We start from the raw sequence: 13,455 nt of genomic DNA, 5'->3' as shown, positions 1-13,455 counted from the left end.
AGCACACAAGAGGGGTTCTCTTCTTTACCCACTTCCTCAGGGTGAGGTCTTTGCTCTGCAGAGCTTCTCCCTGGCGGTCAGTGGGTTCTCACCCTCGGCCACAGGCCCTCTGGAAATCGGGGTGCAGAAACGGGAGGGAATGACACAAAGAGGAAGCTGCCACAGCAGAGAGGAGGTTCTTGGAGCCCAGGCTCCCTGGTGCTGATGGAGGTTCTTGAGGGCTGAAGGGTTGGCCAGAGTGGCTGCAGGCCCCATGGGTCCACCCTGAAATGGAGGTAGATGGAGGGCCATCACTGTGAAATGACTACAGAGGCGAGACTGAAGCTCCACACCAGGAGGGACTTCCCCGAGCCCGTCCACAGCATGAGCCGGCCCAGAGGGAGAAAGGGTTGGGATCCCAGGAAGCAAAGCAGACCTGAAGGGTGGGCCAGGGCACAGCCCTATAGAAACAGACCGAGGGACCCTTGGAGAGCCAGGTCCAAGCTGGCAACCAAAAGAGTGATGCTTTCCAAACTCCCACTGGAAAGTTTGAAAAATACACACGGAAACATGACTCACTGCCCCCTCCCCATGGCCCCGCTTTCCTGGTTTCTGTGATTTTTCTCCCAAGAGTTAATTCAAATCACATTCTACAGAAACCACGTTTAATGAGGGAGGGCACAGAGCAGGCTGAAGAAGGCAGAGAGGCGCCGCAGGAGGGGTCTAGAAATGGAGATGAGCGCCGGGCCTGGGGCAGACAAGCGTGCGGTGATCCATCCACTGGGAACACCTTGGGCCAGGGAGAATTCGGCTTCCAAACACTTAGATGCTCAAGTGAAGGGAGGAAGGAGAATTCATTCACACAACCACTGCCGGAACTACAGCGTGGCCGCTGCACCCTGCTGCCCTGTAGAGCCCAGGCCCAGAGAGCTCGCCTTCTGGCCTCCTCCCTGGAATCTGTTCCCAGGGCCACAACGGAGGCCAGAGGCCCGGGGAGGGGGGATAGGAAGTGGAGCTCCCTTAACTCACTGCCTTCACTGCTCTTTCCCCAAAACATGTGTCCTGGAGCTGGCACATGGGCACCTCTCTCCCTTTGGGCTGGAGAGGATCCAGGCAGGCCTGCCCCAACATGGTGTCTCTGGGCCAGGAAGTCCCAGCCTGTCCAGGAGAGGCCAGCGAAAGGGGAGCCTGGCACTGGGCCATAGGTGAGGGGCCCTTCCACTCCAGAGAGTTCTTGGAAGAGGCCTCCAAGGATTCCCAGGTCAGGGGTGATTCCCGAGCTTCCACACTTGCCACCCCTCCTTGGATGTCCCAGATGGAGTTCTTCATGTCTCCCCCAACACCACCCCAGCCCCACTCTGTTCCTCCTTCCTCAGCCTCACCCCCTCTGTCTCCCCTGGCCAGTGACCCCCCACATTCTGTGGACCCAGAATCTCTCTCCATTCTGCCTCCAGCTCTGTGGTTCTTTTCCTTTCGTTTTGTTTTGTTTTTTGGCCACACCACACGGCCTGTGGGATTTAGCTCTCCAACTGGGGATCGAACCCAGCCCCTCGGCAGTGAGAGCACGGAGTCCTAACCACCGGACCGCAAGGGAACTCCCAGCTCCGTGGCTCTGAGTACCAACAGCCCTCGCCTGAGTAACTGCAGGAGCCTCCCGGCCAGTCTTCCTGCTTCCACCTTTGCCTCTGCCCTGATCCTTTGTCCTCCCTAAACCGCAGCCATCTTTCCAAAATGTAAACCTCAGCATGTTTCCACAAGACTTCAAACTAACAGCACTTCCCAAACTATATTTGGGATAAAGTCCAAATTCCTTGAGCTGGCCTGTAAAGCCCTCCGTGGCCCAGGCTCTGCTTGTTATCTCCAGCCTCACTGCTTGCCCTCTAGATTCCAGCAATCTGGATCTCTCTCGTTTCTTCTAAGCTAACCTTCCTGGACTTGGCACATGCTTTGCCCTCTGACCAACTCCTACTCACCCTCCAGGCTCAGCTAAAAAGTGCCACTAAGTCTGGGTTAGGTGTCCCGCTAAGCCCTCAACATCTCCTGTCACACGAAATTGACACTGTCTGTGTTCGCCTCTGTCTTCCCACATTAAGGGAACTCCTTGAGGGTAGAGGCTGGGTGGGTCTGGCCCTCCCCAGTATTCCCAGCACCCAGCACAGTGCCTGGGACAGAGAAGTTTCTCTGTTCACATGTGAGCTGAGCATCTCAACAGACCTCCCTCTGAACCAGCACTCCCTAAGCTCAACTCCTCCCTGTACTTTGTCCACACACCCCGCTCTTCAGCACCTAATTCTAGCCCTGCCTTCCTCCCACGTGCCCCTCACTGCCTCCCTGTATCGGAGCTCTATGTGTGCTTGCTCTGCAACCAGGCCTCTCTCCACGCCCAGCCCAGGGCATAATCCCAACACCAGTAGTAACAACGGCTACTGTTTACAGAGCGCTTTCTATGTGACAGGGCCTGTTCTAGGTTCTTTCCACTCATTGGCTCATTTGATACCCAGCAGGAGCTAAAAAAAGAGACTGGCCCAAGAACCTGACTTGTCTGATGGTTCAGGACCAATCTCTCCAGGAGCTTATAACTCTGTCATCACTGTGTGTAAAGGAGATGGGTTATATACTAGGCCGTCAATAAATGTCTACTGAGGGAAGGAACAATATAATTGCCTACCTTTACAGCAGGTCCTATCACTTTTTTTTTGCGGTACGCAGGCCTCTCACTGTTGTGGCCTCTCCAGTTGTGGAGCACAGAGTCTGGACGCGCAGGTTCAGCGGCCATGGCTCATGGGCCCAGCCGCTCCATGGCATGTGGGATCTTCCCAGACCGGGGCACGAACCCGTGTCCCCTGTATCGGCAGGCGGACTTTCAACCACTGCGCCACCAGGGAAGCCCCAGTCCTATCACTCTTGAAACATTACCTCTGGACAGCACTGGGAGTTGAGCTGGGCAAGGTCATTATTCTCATTTTATGGAAGGGGACTTGGTCCAAGTGAGTGGGGAGAGACCGGTTTCTGGCCACACAGGTGGCTCTCAACCAAATGGCAGAAGCTCCAGGGCCATGCAGGGGGTCCTGTGTGGCACAGGATAGGGAGCCGCTGTCCAGAACGGGGGTGAAGGTGGGGTGGGATTTATTCGAGGGTTTTCAGGGGTCATGACTGGGGGGAGCCCTGTGGTCTCAACCCTCACTGGGCATCAGAATTGCTTGGGGGAGGGGGCTTTCAAAACCGCCAGCACCCAAAGTTTGGGTATTTTGATTCAATAATTCATCTAGGGTGGGACCCTGGCATTTTTCAGTAAACACTACTTCAGTCTGTCATTTAACAGATGGAGAAGCTGAGGTTTGGAGTAGGGATTATAATAACAGCTAACACTGAGTGCTGACGATGCCAGGCACTGTTCTAAATAGAGCAGGTGCATTATTCACCTGATCCTCACTATGACCCTGCATGGGAAGGACTGTTATTATCAGCTCCATTTTACAGGTGAGAAAACAAAGCACAGTGGGTCCAGGGTCACACAACCAATCAGTGGTGGAGCTGGGATTCAAACCCCAGAGACCTGGCTTGGAAGCTCACACTCTCAACCCCAAAGTTGCAAAGGAGCCAGTGGTGGAGCCAGGCCCAGTCAGATGCCATCTCCTCTAGACAGAAGTCAGAAAGCCAGTGAGAGTGGGTAAACCAAGGTCAGAGAAGCCACAGTCCAGGTGGGAGGCCTGAAATCTCCCAGCCCCTCCCTCACAGGGGCAGAAGGGGCTGGGTGGTAAGGGCCTGGGCAGTGAGGCAACTTCCCCATGGGACCACCGTTCCACCTGCCTCCCTCCCCTCCTGAAGGGGAGCCCTGACCAGCCCCAGCTGAACCATCACCCTCCCTGTGCTAATTGATGGAGCCTCCTAACTGCTGATCACAAGCAGGCAATTAAGTCCAATTAGGGAGTGAGAGCTAATTAGTCCTCAGCTTCTCACAGCCTCTGGGCACCCCCAGGGTCTGCAGGAACCTGCTGCCCACCTCCCCCTGGCCCCAGGGAAGAGAATTGCTGCCTGTAGTGAGCATGTCGAAGGTTCATGTGGCTTCCTTGCTCTCCTAAGGATCAAGGGTCAAGCACCTCAGCTTATCCCCTACCTCTGCACTCCAGGGCAACTCTACCTCCAGTCCCACTATACATGACTTGCCTTCCCTGACAACCAAGAACATTCATGTCACCCCATAGTTCATAAAAACTTGCCCACCATCCCATCCATCATCCCTAAAACCCTGGAGGTAGGGTACTCCACATTATCACTGGAGCTCAGAGAGGGTAAGTGATTTGCTAAAGATCACACAGTCCACTTTGACCAAAGATCTTCTACCCCCTGACATACATATGTGATAAGTCTTTCTGATGATCCCCCCACTATCACTGCTGTTGTAACGTGGTAGACAGGTGGGGCATGAGCTGTGTACCTTCTTTCCACGGGCTATATACTATGTTAGGTTTTCCCATTTAATCTGCTGTCCTCCCTCTGTTCCTCTGCCTGACTCCAATCTAAGAACCCAGTGCCAAATTCAAGAAGGTTCTTTCTTCCTGGGATCACAGAACTTTGAAGACAGAGGATCTAGTTCTCTTTTCCATTAATTTGCTCTGTGACCTTGGAGAAATTGCTTCCTTTCTATGGGTCTCGGTTTCCTCATCTGCAAAACAAGTGGACTGGACTGGAAGATTTCCAAGGCACTTCCAACCTCCATCCCTTCTGCTGCAGGGGAAGAGATGGTGAAGCTACAGTTCCTTCTTGCATGTCATTAGGGGATGAGACAGGGATACCCCCTTTCATACTGAAATTGTGGCGGCCCCACAGCTACACAAGAATGAAACCGTCCTGACAATGACTGGAGGATGCTGGGAATTCCCAGGCTCTAGCAGGGGCTGGGAGTGGAGAGTAGGGGGTCAAACATGATCTAACTTCCATGCCCCTGTTCTTCTTTTTCTGCTTTCTGGGTCTTCACAGGATGGTTAGAGTCAGACTAGCCCAGGTTCCAATCCTGGCTCTACCACTCATGTCCTACTTTTGTCACCCTTGGCCAGCCTGACAATTTCCTCTTCTGTAAAATGGGGTAACACTTATTCCAGAGGGCCGTTGTGAGCAATAAGTGAAATGTGCATGTACGGTGAGGAGCACAGGGCCTGCCTCTTGTCAGGGCTCAGCGCCCCTCGCAGCATCTGAAAGAGCACAGGTTCAGGAACTGTGGTTGCGAGAACACGTGCTGAGCACCAAGAAGGAATCACAGGGCATCCGGTCCCCAGCATACAGTCCCTCTGCAGCTTTCCCGTTCCTGTGGAGAATCACTGTTCACAGGCCCTGGGGTCCCAGGAGTCCCCAGCTTGCCACAAACACTACCATTGTCATAGAAACCGGACCTCCTCTTCCTCTCTCACTGACTGATTTCACCACATTGTTCCCCACACTGTGTCTGGTTCCTAGATCTCGGCTTTTGACTCACTGATTGAACAGCTTCTCATTTCATGTCCCCAGGATACCATCAACCTTGTCCCCACTTCAGGATCTGTGCCCACTGCCCCTCAGCAGGGCCCTCTTCCCCAGCGGCCTCCACTCCCTTCCCTGCCAAGTTAGTCTGGGCACCTCCTGGAAAAACGTCTGCCCGTGAGGGATGACTGAACTTCAGCCCCGGCTGCCCCCGCGGGCCTCAGGACCCCACCTTTCCTGCCCATTTCAAATTCCGTCAGCGTGGGGTTGTAAAACCAGCGAGGGCAAGGGAGGTGGCCACGGACGGAGACTGACGGGCGCTGGCGCCACCTGCTGGCCCGGGGGTACCAGCCCCACCTCCTCCTTAAGGGTGGGCGTGTCCAGGCTAGCCCTGAGTGGCAGAAGGCCCCGGCTCTGTGTCCTGCCAGGGGACACAGTCGTTCACATCATTAGTTCATTCATTCATTCACAGATATTTACCATCTGTGTGCCCCAAATAGCTCTTGTCCTTGTGGAACAAGCAATTAAACTGTCATGAGTGCCTCAAAAGGCGCTGCTCGGGATGCGAGGGTTGGCGGGGGCAGAGAACCAGGCACCTAACGCAGGCTGTGGTTCCCCCGAGCAAGGGGTGACTAAGCTAAGTCCTGAATAATAATCATCAACATTTATTAAGCACTTTCTGTGTACTAGACGCTATGTCAGTACTTTACATGCCTCTTGCCACTATCACATAACAATCCCATGAGGTAATTGCTACCCTTATCTTCATTTTATAGATGGGGAAAACAAATTCAGAAACAGTTAGTTAATTTGCATAGAGCTCACCAGTAATAGGCCACCTGCCCACCTGTAGCCCAGGTGCGGAGGACACTACGGGCTGTCGCTTGAATAGCTGGGCAGAAAGGGAGAGGAAAGTGTGTTCCAGGTGGAGGAAACTACAGGCCTGGAAATCACTGGCCCTGTGGAAACAGGGGGAGAGACGGGCAAAGGAAACTGAAAAGGAGCACCCAGGGAGGTAGGAGAAAAGCGGGGGAGGAAATAAAGGGTATAGAGAAGGAAGGAGGGGCCAGCAGGGTCAGAGGTCAGAGGTCCAGCAAGATAAAACTGAGACTGGACTCAGCCCCTTCTCTAAGGGAGCCCATCAGTGTGGGAAGGTGGGACCCAGAAACACCGGGAGAGCAGGGCAGGTGATCCCTCTGCACAGGTCTGATGTCAGGGCTTGGGCCAACCAACAGGCCTGGAGCAGTCTGGGAAGGCTGCCTGGGAGAGACATGTATAGTTACCCACCTGGAATGGGCATGGATGTGCCTCTAGAAAACTGGCAATAAGGGTATAACTGGCAGCCTGGGTATAAGTACAACTGGGAAACAGCCTGACCTCCCTCAGGCTCTGGAGAAGGGGCCTTGTGCAAGGATGTTGGAATGAGAAAGTGCCTTGAAGTCCCTCTGGCCCAAGCCACCCCATCTGTAGTCCTGAGCTGGAGGTAGCTTAAGCCTGCTGGTAAGAACCCATTGTTCACACTGAAATCAGCCATGGTGAGAGAATTTACACCTTGGAAATCGACAACTGTCACAAACCAGGACTTCCCCCCCACCCCACCCCTGTTATTAAACATGTGCAAGCACACCTCTGTTCTACCGTCTCCTGTCCCTACTTCACAGAAGAGGAAACTGAGGCCCAAAGATGGGGAGTGACTTATTCAGTATCACACAGTAATTTTCTTCCTCTTACTCATTCAATTAATCATTCACTTAATAAATTTGTATTGAGTGCCCCCTCCGCTAGGCTTTGGCAAGACATGTCCCTTGTCCTGGGGGAGCTTGAAGTCTGGAGTAGCACACAGAACATGTACACTGGCTGTGATGGCACTGTGGGCCACAGCAGACTCAGGAGGAGCACTGAAGTCCATGAGCACGGTCAGGAAGGCCTCTCAGAGGACATGACTCCTGAGCTCAGGAGTGAGTGGGAAGGATGAGTGGGAGATAGACAAGATGATGGGGGAGAGAGTGTTGGAGGCAGAGAGAATAGCACCTGCAAAGGCGTAGGGGGATGAGAGGACCTGGCAGGAGCACATGATCTATGTGTACTTCTTTGCACTCTCAAGGGCCTACTGGGTCCAAGACTCCTTTTACCAGCAGTGACTGAGGGGAGGGGTTTACATGCTTAGAGATCCCTTCTGAGCCATCAGTCAGAAGTCACACCAGTGAATCAGCACCATTATGGAGTTCCTGCTATGAATGTGTTCCGGACTAGGCATTGGCGAGAGGAGGACTCCTGGTTCCAACCCAGTGAAGGTATATGCCAAGCATCGTGCAAACGGCACCCCTCTGGAGATCAGACGAGGGATGGCTGTGAGGGCCCAGGGGTGGCGCTTGGGAATGGAGAGATGCAGCTGGGTGTGGAGGGTGGGAGGTATGGTGGGGTGTGGGGGTCAAGGGAAGAGGCTGTTCAAGAGGGAAGTATGGATGAACACGCAGACGCAGCTTCCGAGCAGCAAACATTGAGCACCTACTGTGTGCCGGCGCAGGTGCTGGGAATACAGGAGTGGACTAGAGCCAGTCCCTGTCCTCAAGGGGCTCCCAGGTACTTGGGGAGACAGAAATGTAAACGGACAGTTACAATATAGTGTGCTGAATGGTAAGAGATCTCCAAAAATGACCGGCAGAGATTTCCCAGGGAAAGTGACATGGAATTTGGGTCCCACAAGATGAACCAGCATGAGCCAGGTGAAGGGTGAGGGAACAGCAGATGGGACAGTGCAGGCCAAAGCTGGATGATGGGCAGAACATGGTGTGCTCAAAGCCCTGAAAGAGGGCTCATGTAGCTGGAGTGGAGGGTGAGAGGGAGGGCAGGATCAGCTGACCGCTGGGCAAGGGCCAGAATGTGAAGGATATTCTAAATCACACTAAGGAGTTTGGTCTTGGATCTAATGACAATGGGGGGCCAATACAGTGTTTTAAGAAGGAGAGTTTCATGATCATATTTGGTTTTTAAAACTTATCTCTCTGGCCACCATGTGGAGAATGGATTGGAGGGGGCAGGGGAGACAAGAATGGAGGAGAGAGACCAGCTAGAGACTATTGCAGGCAGGAGAGGATGATGGCTTGGATCAGGAGAGTAGCAGTGGAGGTGGGAAGTTGATGGATTTGAGAAATGTTTTGAGGTGTAGTTGACAGAATTGGTTGATGGACTAGATGGGAGGAAGTTAGGGAAAAGGCAGAGATGACAGATAGCTCCAGATTTCTGGCTTGAGCAACCAGGTGGAGGGTGATGTCATTTACCAGAAGCAGGGGAGGGGAGAGCCAGTTTAGACTGTTATGGCAGAGCCAGGACTAAAAACTCAGGACTCCTGGTTCCAAGCCAGCACCTGTTTTCCCTGGGGGGACTACTGGGAAAAGGCAGGGAGAATGTGAGACAGAGGAAGGGGAACGTGGGGATGGAGAAGGGCGGAAGCAAAGGGAACAAAATAATCGTAACAATTGCTAACTCAATGCCAGGCACTGTGCTTTATATATGTCCAGTTAAATTCTCACAACATGACCATTCTTTCTAAATTAACCATCTCACACCTTTCTACCCCCAAATCCTGCTTTGTTTTTCCTCACAGCGATTACCACTACCATAAATTACATGATCTACTTGTTTACTCTGTCTCCCCTCCCCCACAGAATATCAGGTCCATGAGAGTAAGGACTTTGTCATGTTCAATGATGTATCTCCAATGCCTGGAACAGTGCCTGACACAGCAAGTGTTCAATATGTGTTTATTGGATGAAAACTTTTTAACTCCTTATTAGGTAGGTTTTATTATTATTCTGCTTCAGACCCAGGTCGGTTGTACTCAAATGTCTGTTTAGTTAGCCTGGCCCCGATCAGTGTCTGCCAGGGACTCAGGAGGGCAACTGGACATTAACCAGTCTTAAGCAGCTGGAGGGGGCTCAGGATGACCTGGAGAGCTGGTCAGACCATGGGGATGCCCAGGTCACGGCCACCTGGGTTTTTGTCGTTAGTCAGGAATAAACTGGTAGCCTCCTTGTCTCCCACTTGGTGGATGCCCCTCCAGAAAAGGGAAAGGTGGAAGCTTGAGATGACACTTGAGGAGGCAGGACTGGGCGTGGATCCCTAACTGGCAGGGAAGAAACCTCTGGGTCCTAGTGTGCAAGCCCACGCTGGAGCAGCTCCCAGTAACTGGCCTGCAGCGCCACCTCGTGGCCAAAGTTCAAAGGTGCTTTTCCTCCACCTGTCCCTGGAGCTCCTCAGGATCCAGGCAAGCAGGCCACTTTCCCAACCAGCAAGCCTCCTGGGCACCTCTGACATCAATCTCCAGTCCTCTCCCTTTGCACGAACCTCACTCATCCTTCAGGGACTCCAGATCCAGGAAGCCTCTCCTGGTCCAACTTCAGTGATCACTCTCTCCTCGGCCTTCAGACTACACACTGGGTATCACTGTTCACTTCTGGGGTCCTAGGCTCCGGAGTCAGACAGATCTGTCTTTGAACACTGGAGTGTCCATTTACCAGCTGTGTGACCTGAGCAAGTTACTTAACCTCTCTGAGCCTTAGGTCCCTGAGGTTAAGCAGAGATGGCAATTCCAGCCTCACAGCGTTGTAAGAGGATTAAATGAGATCAAGTCTGTAAACACCAAGAAGACAGCCTGGAAATAAGGAAACTCAGGAATTGGAAAGTCCCTCTTCCCACCCCTCTCTCTCTAACTTCCTCTTCCCTTTCCTGAAAAAGGAAGCATGATGGAACAAAAGGCACAAGAGAGTCACAGGACCTGAGTTCTCTGGGCCTCAATCTTCCTCTCTGTAAAACAAGGTCATTAGATAACTGGTGAATCTATTCATTCATTCATTCAGTTTCTAGTCCACCCATGACATTCTATACAGTCTTTTATATCCATTAATTCACCTGTACCAGATTGTGTCTTATGCTTCAGTATCCCCTGTTAGTATCCAGTACAGTGCCTGGCACAGAGAGGGGACTGGAAAAATCCCTCCCCAACAACCCAGCAAGGGCATGTTTACTGCCTCCTTCTCCCTGCCCCAAGAGAACACCCAGCCCTGCCTGGCACCAGGTGCCCCTCCCCCTCCCTTGCCTCAGCCCGAAACCAGAGCTGGCGCCACTGGGTGAGGAATCTGGGGACCAACTGTCACAGCTCTGGTATCACCTGCCTCCCGGACACCTGGGTCCAGCCCTGAATCCCAGAGGGGCCCTGCCAGCCAGCTGTCCTGGGGGACCCTAGTTTTGCCCCAGCCCCTCGGAGCTGCTCTCCCTAGGGAAATCAGAGAGTGCAGGGGACCTGCTAGGGGGAGTGCTGGAGTGGTCCCAGGGGAGGAGCAGAGAGGTGTTTGTCTGTCCAGGTCCAAAGCCCTTGGAGATTGGGCCCACAACAGTGGAAGGACCCAGAGAGACCTCCTCTCTTCTCCAATCTCTGTAGCCCTCCAAGTACCAAAGACTGTTTTGCCCTCACATTTAATCCTGTTTGTCCATGTTCTCTGGGTCATGTAGGCTAGTTTCTGTGTCTTGCTGAGGGCAGAGATCAAGTCTGTTACTTCTTTTGTGTGTCCTAGAGAATTTTACCCAATACATTCTCACTGATTGAAATTAATGAGTTGAGGGGAATTCCCTGGTGGTCCAGTGGTTAACTCTCTGTTCTCACTGCCTCACTGCCAATGTCCTGGGTTCAATCCCTGGTTGGGGAACTAAGATCCTACAAGCCGTGTGGTGTGGCCGGAAAGAAAGAAAGAAAGAAAAGAAAGAGAGAAAGGGAGAGAGGGAGAGAAAGATAGAAAAGAAAGAGAGAAAGGGAGAGAGGGAGAGAAAGAAAGAAAGAAAGAAAGAAAGAAAGAAAGAAAGAGAAAGAAAGAAAGAAAGAAAAAGAAAGGGAGAGAGAGAGAGGGAGAGAAAGAAAGAAAGAAAGAGAGGAAGAAAGAAAGAAAGAAAGGAGGGAAGGAGGGAAGGAAGAAAGAAGGAAAGAAATTAATGAGTTGAGTGTATTCGAGCAACAGAGAGAAAACTGGCTGCACTCTGAGCAGGACGAATGGTGGTTAGATCACAAGGTAGACTTCCCATAGGGAGGGGTATTAAGAAAAGAAAACATAAACCCCATAAAGTACAGGAGAGGAGGCCTAGCTGATTAAGACAGATGGAGAAGGCATCCCGAGAGGAGTAGGGAGATGGATGAGATAACCTCTAGAAGGGCCAGCCAGCTTGCTAGGGCAACCTTGATGTTAGCCTCCTGTGTCTGCCTCCCTCCCTGGGGGCTCTGAGAATAGGGCAGGGGAGGGGCAGGTGTTAGGTTTGTGCCCCATCCCTTGGTACGACAGCAATAATAGGTGTCCAGGTTTGCTGGAAGAAGAAAAGGGACACAGCTCCACACACAGATAAGCACAGTCTGGATCACCCATCTTACTCCTGTCTTTCAGCCTCCACTCGAGTTCTGGGCCATCCCACTCTCAACTGGGTCACCTTTCCTGCCTTGCAGCCAGACCTGTGTACACACACACACACACACACACACAGATACACCTGCACATAGACACACACGCTCATACAGCCAACTCAATGACTCCACAGGGTCCTTTGTTCCTCAGGCCTGAGGCTGTGTGTGTGCTAGAGACATATAGAGTTCACCTGCACTCCAGTGCTCAACAGGAATTATTTTTGGATTTATCTGCTGTTTGTTTGGGATGATCTTATTTCTGCAAGTCTAGATCTAGAACTATCTTCAAATGACTCACAGTGGGTCAGGACCTCCTCCAGTGCCTGGCACATCCTAAGAGCTCAATAGGAAGTAGTTAGCTGAATGAATGAATTAAAATTAATTAATGAAGACCACAGTCTAGGTAAAGTCAATTGCCAGGGGAGAGCAACCATGGCCCCCAAACTAACATTGATTGAACACCTTAAATGAGCCAGGCACTGTGCTAGGAACTTGGCTTATTATTTCCATTTGAGAGATGAGGAAATCGAGGCTCAGCAGTAATTGACTGCTCAAGGGGCAGAATTAACACCCAGCATGTTTGGCTCCAGAGGTCTGCTCCTTCCTCCTACACCACGAAGCTTGGAATGCGCAGTTACACTCACTACACCCTTACTGAGCTTCTGCTCTGGGCAGGGCCGTGTGCTAGGTACTGGGGGACCAGGGTAGGAGACAATGACAAAGATGAGACACACAGGGCTTCCCTGGTGGCGCAGTGGTTGGGAGTCCACCTACCGATGCAGGGGACACGGGTTCGTGCCCTGGTCCGGGAAGATCCCACATGCCGCGGAGCAGCTGGGCCCGTGAGCCATGGCCACCGAGCCTGTGTGTCCGGAGCCTGTGCTCCACAACGGGAGAGGCCACAACGGTGAGAGGCCCGCGTACCGCAAAAAAAAAAAAAAAAAAAAAAAAAAAGATGAGACACACAGTTCTGTCCTCCAAGGCCCTGAAGGGGAGAGATATGCCACCTACACACCTTTCTGGTCATGGGTAGAGTGAGGGTTGGGGTGGGGCGGGCACAGCTACCTATTTCCAAGCAAAATTCTTTAAGTAAGGCCTTCAGCCCTCATGGGCCTAATTCTAGAATGGGCAGGCGGGGGAGAGAGGAAAAGGAGGGCCCCTGGACAGAAACTCAGCTTGGCCAACACAAATGTCAGTGGAGGAGGGGAGTCCCCTGAACAAAGGAGGGCACCAGCCTCTGGGAGTGAGGGAAAGGCTCATCAAAACCCCTCCCGAGGGAATTCCCTGGCAGTCCAGTGGTTAGGACTCGAGCTTTCACTGCCAAGGGCATGGGTTCAACCCCTGGCCAGGGAACTAAGATCCTACAGCCAAAAAAAAAAAAAAAAACCTCCTGAGAACCTGGCTCCTCAAGGTGCCCATCGCCAGGCTCCGCTGCCACTGGGCACTCTGGCAGGCCCCCTGTGGGTGGACGTACCCCGCACAACCTGCAGGCACATGCCTCTATGTGCACAGCCAAGCCCCAGACCTAAGGGCGCTCACACACACATCCTGCCCTCCAGGTGCCAGGTTCACGG

Source organism: Phocoena sinus, chromosome 1 (genome assembly GCF_008692025.1).
Source record: "Phocoena sinus isolate mPhoSin1 chromosome 1, mPhoSin1.pri, whole genome shotgun sequence".
NCBI lineage: Eukaryota > Metazoa > Chordata > Mammalia > Artiodactyla > Phocoenidae > Phocoena > Phocoena sinus.
The sequence above is the reverse complement of the archived record's forward strand: the minus strand, read 5'-3'. Positions refer to the sequence as shown.